This window comes from Limanda limanda, chromosome 22 (assembly GCF_963576545.1).
Source record: "Limanda limanda chromosome 22, fLimLim1.1, whole genome shotgun sequence".
Taxonomy (NCBI): domain Eukaryota; kingdom Metazoa; phylum Chordata; class Actinopteri; order Pleuronectiformes; family Pleuronectidae; genus Limanda; species Limanda limanda.
The window spans coordinates 3,826,555-3,836,028 of NC_083657.1; the positions used below are offsets into that span (position 1 = coordinate 3,826,555).

Genomic DNA, 9,474 nt, shown 5'->3' on the forward strand with positions numbered 1-9,474 from the left:
TATTTATGGAGGTAAGAAGTCGACAGATTGGCAGTTGTTATATTACACAAAATACTAAGTGAATAATCAAACATATTGTGCAATACTGAAGAATAAAGAGAAAAAAGTAAATCACATTGGTTCTTGTTGTCTCTGTATGGAGCTTTGGCCCATGTGATGATTATCCTGTTATCCAGGTAGATCACGTCTCAGTAGAATCACGAAGGTCTTTGCTGTAACGTTACAGGTCGTCCTTCGCTATAAGATGAACTTCCACCGTGGAGGCGGCGACACGTGGAAGTGCTTCAGTGGGAACTGTGGGAATCAGAGTTCTTTGGCGCTGAACAGAGTGTACCAGGAGAGCAGCGGAGACTGGGTCCAGGACGAGGGAGTCATGACTCGGCAGGTTCCCGACAGCTCTGCTTTTCAGCTGTGGTAAGTGCAATATGACAAAATTGAGATGGGCCTCCCAAAAGAAACAATGCTTGACTTCAACACAGGAGAGTTTATTTTGTGATTAGTTGATTCTGTTAACTAACTATGATTTTTCTATAACCTATAAAAAATAACCTGAGCTAACCCTCTGAACTTGAACAAGTTCATTTTAAGTGTGAACTGGCTCAACACTAAAAACAGCAAATGGACACCAGTCAGCATTGAAAGGCAGAAGTAGAAGCGCTGGATCATTACACTCCTGTGACCAATCCTGCATGAGACTGCGGTTAGGCCCGCCTTTCTCATTAGCATAACGGACACTGAAATCCTGAAAAATATAAATTTATTTATTTCTGTATTTATTCATTCATTCATTTATTTATTTATTTATTTATTCTTAAGTCATGTATGGTCCTCCATAGGGGCTTTGGTATTTGCACAAACGAGGTACACTCAGGGTCTGTGCTTTGGAAACTGACTTAAACTCAACTCCCACTGAAGGTTGAGTAACATCAGAAATGGCATCTCATCATGGAGAGCCATGACGCTGGTGGATCTGAGGAACCGTTCCGACACCAGCAGGTCCAACGCGTCCCCTCAGACCACCATCCTGCCAATTGTGAGGTAACCTCCTCACGCCTACACATAATCATTTCGAGATATAATCTGGAGACAACACACATTTTAATGCAGGTGTAAAGTGGCGTATGTCTCTCTCCCAGAGTTCCTTCAAACTGTCAGAGAGATTTCGACCTGTTGGCGTTTGACCCTGACGGAGACGAGGTCAAATGCAGATATGGAAACGCAAAACTGTTAGAGTGTAAACCCTGCACGCCAGCGTCTGTCCTCCGCCTCTCACCGGTGAGTCTCCAACAGTGATTCTCTTGTATATCTTATAAACACAGAGACTGGTGACCTCGTTACAATTTGTACATGATCCTTTTGCAGTCGTGTACTCTGTCATTCAGCGCCACCACCAGCAGTGATGAAGGTGCGTATGCACTCCAGCTGGTGATGGAGGACTTTCCCAGACAGAAAATCACCCTGACTCAAGGCGGAAGCTTCCAGACGAAGATAACTACAAACAACGCTATGAGCAAAATACCTGTCCAATTTGTTCTACAGGGTAAGATTTATTGTTTTGACAGCCTGAGAGCTAGTAAGACATTTCTTGCAACGTTGGCAACCACTTTAAAATATGTTGACAACCACTGGATCCACGATAACCATGATCCAGAGGATGAACCCTAATGACCTGTGAGCTTCACATTAACGGTTTAGCTTAAAATGTCTCAACAACTATTTGAAGGATGCCTTGAAACTCATAAGGAACATTCACATTGGCTATAGCGCCATCATCTGGTGGTTTCTCTTATTTGTTTTGTAAACAGCAAAATATCAACAGAATTATCAACACTACTTCTCCCGTCAACCTCAGCTGTGTCTGCCCAGAACTGCCAATGTGTCTGTAGACCCTGCTACATAGCTAGCATTACCGCTAACACCACCGACAACACCAATGTTATCTTTTGTGTTGCTTTTATGTCAATGACCTGTTTGGTTTGACTGAAGCTAGCATGCTATCTGGCTGTCCGCAGCCTGTTTTGCAACAGTCTGCCCCAAAGACGTATTGGAGGTCAAAGGCAGTTTTATGAACTTGTCTTGGCGGCAGAGCGATGGCTGATGTTTTTGTCAATGGACTAGAATGTTTTAAGTTCTCTACACAGATATTTTGGGCACTTTTCACATGTAGAATTGCAACCAATGCCATGGGCTCACCAAAGATTTGGGGTTTATTTATCCATTTCTATCATTTGTTTAGTCCTACTGAAGTAACTAAGCTATGGCTATTTTAAAGCATCCGTCGAGAAGTTTGATTTTGTGTGTCCAGTGGATCCTGCGGTGCCATCCTGCACAGAGGGACTCTATCTGCCAGCGTTCCTGCCTCCAACACCGGCCAACAGAGCTCGACTTTACACCCCCGTCAATCAGACTCTGGACATCAGCATTAAAGCAGCTGCAACTTTCTCTATGTGAGTAAAAGGAAAATCCAAATCCTCTTTAGACATTTGGACAGAACCTTCTGCGATTGAACCTCATGTCCAGAAACTCCTGTTTAGAGCCAGTGGAGTGACATTGTTTGACTCAAGCCTAATGGAGGAGGTGACAACAGCAGGTAGCGAGCTAGTAAGCCAGGAATGCTAACCAGGGTGTCTGCAGGTCTTGAAAAGTTTTAAAAAACCTTAAAAACATGTCAAAGAGTGAAAGATCATCAATATATAATAATATCACTTTTGGGGTATGTAATTTGAGCTAACATCGAACTTAAACCCGACTGTAAATAAAGATGGAGGATGCGACAGCTCCCAAAAGTAAAAGCCATAGCATCATGATCGCCCCTGGTGGCTGGCTGAAGTACAGGTCATAAACCCCGCCTCCTCCATGTTTCAAGATCATTTTCTTCTCCCGCTTGTTAAAGGGTCTCTGAGCTGCTGTTCAGCGGGCCGCACAACGTGAACCAGACCAGATCAGGACCAGGTCAGTTTACCCTGAGCTGGACGCCGTCTCAGAGCGAGGAGGGAGAGAGCCAACCCATCTGCTTCATTGTGCAAGCACTTTCCAAGTCAGTACTTCTTCAAGTACAAGCAAGCAGTTGTGTAATTTGATGAAGGGAAGCTGAAGTGTTCTCTAAAGGGCTATTATTTGGTTTAATTGCGTTTGATTCTTTTCCTCAGTTCAACAAAGTATCACTCTGAGCTGCGATGTGTCATCGTCAGTGTTGGAAACGGTGAGATACACCCTCCTTTGTCTGTTCACGACTCAAATTACACTGCTGAGTTCATACGCAGGTAAAGGTTGAGCACGGCTCGTGTTTGATCTTTCCAACAGATCCATCACCAAGCGCTGCACCAACTTCAGAGGGACCTACACCATCAGAGGGGTCTACGCCATCGTCCCAACAAAGTACGATTACCATTCACTCTATCACTTCACCACTAACAACACTGTAAACGGTGTGAGTGAGAATGGAAACGTTGGCCCAGTCCTGGCACAGATACAACCATAGAACTCAATACTGTTGATACTATGTGAGAGAACATCTTGCTCCACTCCTCATTCCTACTTTCAGGAAACGACCAGGTTGGCCGGGCCCTGCAGAAAATATGTGGCTTCTAAAATATGTTTTTCATTCAACGAATGAACTGTGTAAATAATTTAATTAACACGTGATTCATGTTGTGTAGTAGCATGAGAATAAACCAGCTGTTCTGGCCTGACCTGTTGATTCACTGTCTTTCTAGTTGTCATTCGCTTGACGGCGAGGATTTCCTCTGTGGTGGCTCTGACTGAGGAAGACATCAGGAGTACGGTCGTACAGCAGGTCAGTGTCCTTCTATCCAAACCACACATCCTGTCAGAGCATCAGATATCACACAGGCACTTCAAACATGTCACTGTTCCAGTTTTAATTTTTTTTATCTTCCTGATCCTGTTTCCACATAGAAGCTGAAGAGCAGATATTTAATTAGTTTCAAGCATGCACCGTATATTAAGAGAAGAACTTAATTTAGAAAGTACAAGTCCTCAGTTACTCTATTTAAGTTAATGTCCCGACACACATACCATCACATCTAAGGCAAATATGATCATATCTAAGCATCGCTCTGTTTTCTCCTACAGCTTAAAAACGAACTGGTGAAACTCGGATTGACACCCAGCACAAATCTGACGTTACTGGGGAAGGTGTAACTGGAAATTACAGCCAATGGGGACCCCTGCTGATTCATCGTGGTCACCTATCCACTCGTGAACAAAATCTAAGAAGTTTTCATTTAAATTTAAAGGTTGAACTGGGGAAACTGGGTATGGTTTTATCAAGGTCCATTTAGTAGCTGTTCTTGGTCTTTTAATGATGTCTCCTGATCTTCATTAACAAATGGGATTGCCCTAGTGGACATTGATTGAACTGTAAATGTTCAAATTTCTTTACAGTGTTTAAACTTTTATGATCATCACTATTATTTTTAACAAAGTAATGTTTTAGATCAGGGTTGTCCAAACCTTTTGTCCCAAGGACCACATACAAAAAAATGCGAAGGACTGGGCCACGCCCCCCCCATTCCCCTGCCCTGGAGCGGATTGTTGACAGTGCAACTCAACCGCGCCGCTCAGGGCGGGAGGGCGTGGCGGCCTTCTGAGGGACAGCTGGCAAGTCAGGGGTGAGTTTGGCGCCACCTTGTGTCTAAACTGAGAAGTGCAATACAGTGGGCCATGGTCCATTGTGTTACATTACATTTCATTTAGCTGACGCTTTTGTCCAAAGCAACTTACAATAAGTGCATCAACCCCGAGGGTACAAACCCAGAACAACAAGAATCAAGACAGTACAATTTCTTAAAAAAGTAAAGCAAAACTACAAAGTGCTATAAGTAAGTGCCATTTAAGTGCTTCAAAATTGTTAGTTTAAAAAATTGCTAGTTTTTTTTACATTTTTTATATATTATATTTTTAGACTTTGATGCGGGCCAATAAGAAATGGATGGCGGGCCGCAGTTGGCCCGCAGGCCGTAGTTTGGACACCCCTGTTTTAGACTGTCTGTTGCTTGACCTGTCTCTGGAAGCTCACCTGCTGGTGACGTGTTTTTTTCCCGGCTACCAAACACGACCGTATTGTCGTTTTATGAAAATATAGCTGATATTCAACCTTTAAAAAGCCATAGACTAAAACCAGAATTACACAATAACATTTCCTTGGTGCTAAAGACATGTGCCAGGTTCTGGATTTAAATAAGTAAATCCAACGACTCTACATGCTGCATATTTTACTGATCTTTCCTCATGTTTTACGTGACAGTTACAGAATCCAAGGTTAAAGATGCTAAATGTATGTTTTAATAAAAACATAATTTGTTTAACCTCAGCTCCGCCTCCTCATTCACTTACAAAAAGTTATAACAACAGTGTCGTACGTCTACTCTACCAGGGTTAGGAGTATAAACTGTTTTACCACCCGTTTATGGGTTAAAATATTCACCACAGTTGACCATTTGTCTATTCTGATCATGATCTTTTAATAGCAACACAAGGCCGTTTCCTCAATCCAGAAAATTACCTGCGTAGCTTGTTGGATGAGGTATTAATTAATCCACAGGGTTGGTACTTAATCACTGTGTTTGGGCAGAGCGACTCACACTTGCACCATGTCGCTGTCTCTACTGCTGCTGCTGCTGCTGGTCAGCCCCCAGACATCTACTTTTAGTGGAACGGTCATGACCTTCTACCCAAAAGCCCGCAGCTCAGATGGAATTAGCACGGTACGTAAGGTTTCTCTTTTAAATAATTTATATATCTTTTGAAATTAGACGTTTGACCGATTTCTGTAACAAATGCAGAAAAGTGGGGCTAAATGGAAACAGCAGAACTTAAAAAGTGGGATCATTATTTTTTAAAGGCTAGAAAATGCATTCAATGCTCTAATTTAAAACGTTATAGCTCCTAAGAACAATGCAACAAAGTGGATTCTACAAACTAAAATACAAGGAAATGGAGCAGGTTAAGTCAGTCGCTTCCTTTGAATCAAAGCTAAACTGTTTTGTACCACATTCCGTAATTTTATATAATTCTAGTCTTTACTTTTGTAATGGGTGGTGCTGGTTAAATTTCTGTCACACGTTAAGTGTTTTTACTCTTTTATTTATTCTTTTAAAACTGAGTTTTATCTTCTTATCCGATTTTCATGTTATTATAATTATGATTATATAATATTATAAATAATAATAATAACAACACATATAGATACTTTAATGATCTGAAGGATATTTAGCTTCAAACACAAAAAACAAAAAGCATTTAAAAGTAAAGAGGCTGTGAATAAGGTCATGAAATTATCAGTAATATATTGGAAAATACTGAACTTAGGTGAGTAAAAATGTATCTATGGGTGTATGGGTAAAAGTATGTTTCTCTGGATGTGTGCAAATAGTCAAAATTGTCAATTACTACATTACTACACAAAAAAATTAAATTAAGAAAAATCCTGAAAACAAAACAAAACGTATTGTGCCTAAGTATAAGTGAGTATTTAAATAGGTAAGAAGTTGACAGATTGGCAGTTGCTATATCACACAAAATACTACGTGAATAATCAAACATATTGTGCAATACTGAACAATAAAGGAAAAAATGTAAATCACTTAGTAGAATCACGATGGTCTTTGCGGTAACGTTACAGGTCGTCCTTCGCTATAAAATGAACTTCAACTCTCGAGGCAGTGTCACGTGGTTTTGCTTAACCGGGAACTGTGGGAGTCAGAGTTCTTTGACGCTGAACAGAGTGTACGAGGAGAGCAGCGGTGACTGGTTCCAGTTCGAGGGAGTCATGACTCGGCAGGTTCCCGACATCGGTGCTTTTCAGCTGTGGTAAGTGCAACTAGACACTGTAAGAAATAAAGGAGAAATTTGACAAAATTTAGACGAGCCTCCCAAAAGTAACAACGCCGGACTTCGACACAGGAGAGTTTATTTCGTGATTAGTTGATTCTGTTAACCATCACTACGATCTCAACTAATGACCTCTAACCTGAACTACTGACGAAGCAAAAACATGATCTTCCGGCAATCGATTTATTATACTCTTCATGCTGGGGCTTTTGTATTAGCACAACCGCGGTACACTCAGGGTCTGTGCATGGGAAACTGACTTAAACTCAACTCCCACTGAAGGTTGAACACTGGTGACCGGATAGAGGACATTGGAATTGGCATCTCAGAATGGAGAGCCGTGACGCTAGTCGATCTGAGGAACCGTTCCGACACCAGCAGGGCCAACGCGTCCCCTCAGACCACCATCCTGCCACTTGTGAGGTAACCTCCTCACGCCATGTGATTTGTTGATGGTTATTGATTTAATATGATTTACACCGGTCACATTTTTTAGAAATAGAATATTCATGATTAAAATTTACAATTTACAATGTTTTTTCATCACCTGAGAATGTGATGTGAGGATGTGAGGTGAGACAGTGATCAGATCTCTGTGTGGTTATTACAGACACATTAATACCATGCAGTCAGATCATAATCGTTTCTAGATGTAATCTGGAGACAACACACATTTTAATGCAGGTGTAAAGTGGCCTATGTCTCTCTCCCAGAGTTCCTTCAAACTGTCAGAGAGATTTCAACCTGTTGGCGTTTGACCCTGACGGAGACAAGGTCAAATGTAGATACGGAAAAAAAGAACTGTCAGAGTGTAGCCCCTGCACGCCAGCGTCTGTCCTCCGCCTCTCACCGGTGAGTCTCCAACTGTGATTCTCTTGTATATCTTATAAACACAGAGACTGGTGACCTTGTTACAATTTGTACATGATCCTTTTGCAGTCGTGTACTCTGTCATTCAGCGCCTCCACCAGCAGTGATGAAGGTCCATACGCAGTCCAGCTGGTGATGGAGGACTTTCCCAGACAGACGATCACCCTGACTCAAGGCGGAAGCTTCCAGACGAAGATAACTACAAACAACGCTATCAGCAAAATACCTGTCCAATTTGTTCTACAGGGTAAGATTTCTTGATTTGACAGCCGGATGTTAAACAGAAATTTCTTGCAACCTTGGCAACCACTTTGAAATATTTTGACAACCACTGGATCCACGATAACCATGATCCAGAGGATGAACCCTAATGACCTGTGAGCTTCACATTAATGGTTTAGCTTAAAATGTCTCAACAACTATTTGAAGGATGCCTTGAAACTCATAAGGAACATTCTCATCGGCCATAGCACCATCATCTGGTGGTTTCTCCAATTTGTTTGGTAAACGGCAAAATATCAACAGAACTATCAACACTACTTCTCCCGTCAACCTCAGCTGTGTCTGCCTAGAACTGACAATGTGTCTGTAGACCCTGCTACATAGCTAGCATTACCGCTAACACCACCACCAACACCAATGTTATCTCTTGTGTTGCTTTTATGTCTATCGCCTCTTTGGTTTGACTGAAGCTAGCATGCTAACTGGCTGTCCCCGGCCTGTTTCGCAACAGTCTGCCCCAAAGGAGTAGCGGTGGTTAGAGGGAGCTTCATGAACTTGGGTTGGCGGCGCAGCGATGGCTGATGTTTTTGTCAATGGACTAGAATGTTTTAAGTTCTCTACACAGATATTTTGGGCACTTTTCATATATAGAATTGCAACCAATGCCATGGGCTCACCAAAGATTTGGAGTTTATTTATCCATTTCTATCATTTGTTTAGTCCTACTGAAGTAACTAAGCTATGGCTATTTTAAAGCATCCGTCGAGAAGTTTGATTTTGTGTGTCCAGTGGATCCTGCGGTGCCATCCTGCACAGAGGGACTCTATCTGCCAGCGTTCCTGCCTCCAACACCGGCCAACAGAGCTCGACTTTACACCCCCGTCAATCAGACCCTTGACATCAGCATTAAAGCAGCTGCAACTTTCTCCACGTGAGTAAAAGGAAAATCAAAATCCTCTTCAGACATTTGGACAATATCACCCTAAAAGTGATAATAACACTTTTTGGGTATGTAATTTGAGCTAAAATCGAATTAAAACCCGACTGTAAATAAAGATGGAGGATGCGACAGCTCCAAAAAGTAAAAGCCATAGCATCTTGATCGCCCCTGGTGGCTGGCTGAAGTACAGGTCATAAACCCCGCCTCCTCCATGTTTCACGATCATTTTCTTCTCCCGCTTGTTAAAGGGTCTCTGAGCTGCTGTTCAGCGGGCCGCACAACGTGAACCAGACCAGATCAGGACCAGGTCAGTTTACCCTGAGCTGGACGCCGTCTCAGAGCGAGGAGGGAGAGAGCCAACCCATTTGCTTCATTGTCCAAGCACTTTCCAAGTCAGTACTTCTTCAAGTACAAGCAAACAGTCGTGTAATTTGATGAAGGGAAGCTGAAGTGTTCTCTAAAGGGTGATTATTTGGTTTAATTGTGTTTGATTCTTTTCCTCAGTTCAACAAAGTATCACTCTGAGCAGCGATGTGTCATCGTCAGTGTTGGAAACGGTGAGATACACCCTCCTTTGTCTGTTCACG

At 42.2% G+C, this 9,474-nt stretch overlaps 1 long non-coding RNA gene across 1 annotated transcript; it reads left to right on the plus strand.

The window, feature by feature from the left end:
* The first annotated feature begins 7,891 nt into the window (after positions 1-7,891).
* Positions 7,892-9,272, plus strand: LOC132996192 (uncharacterized). Its single transcript, XR_009677074.1, has 3 exons — positions 7,892-7,972; positions 8,737-8,878; positions 9,136-9,272. It is a non-coding gene; the product is annotated as an uncharacterized LOC132996192 (long non-coding RNA).
* Positions 9,273-9,474: the final 202 nt, after the last annotated feature.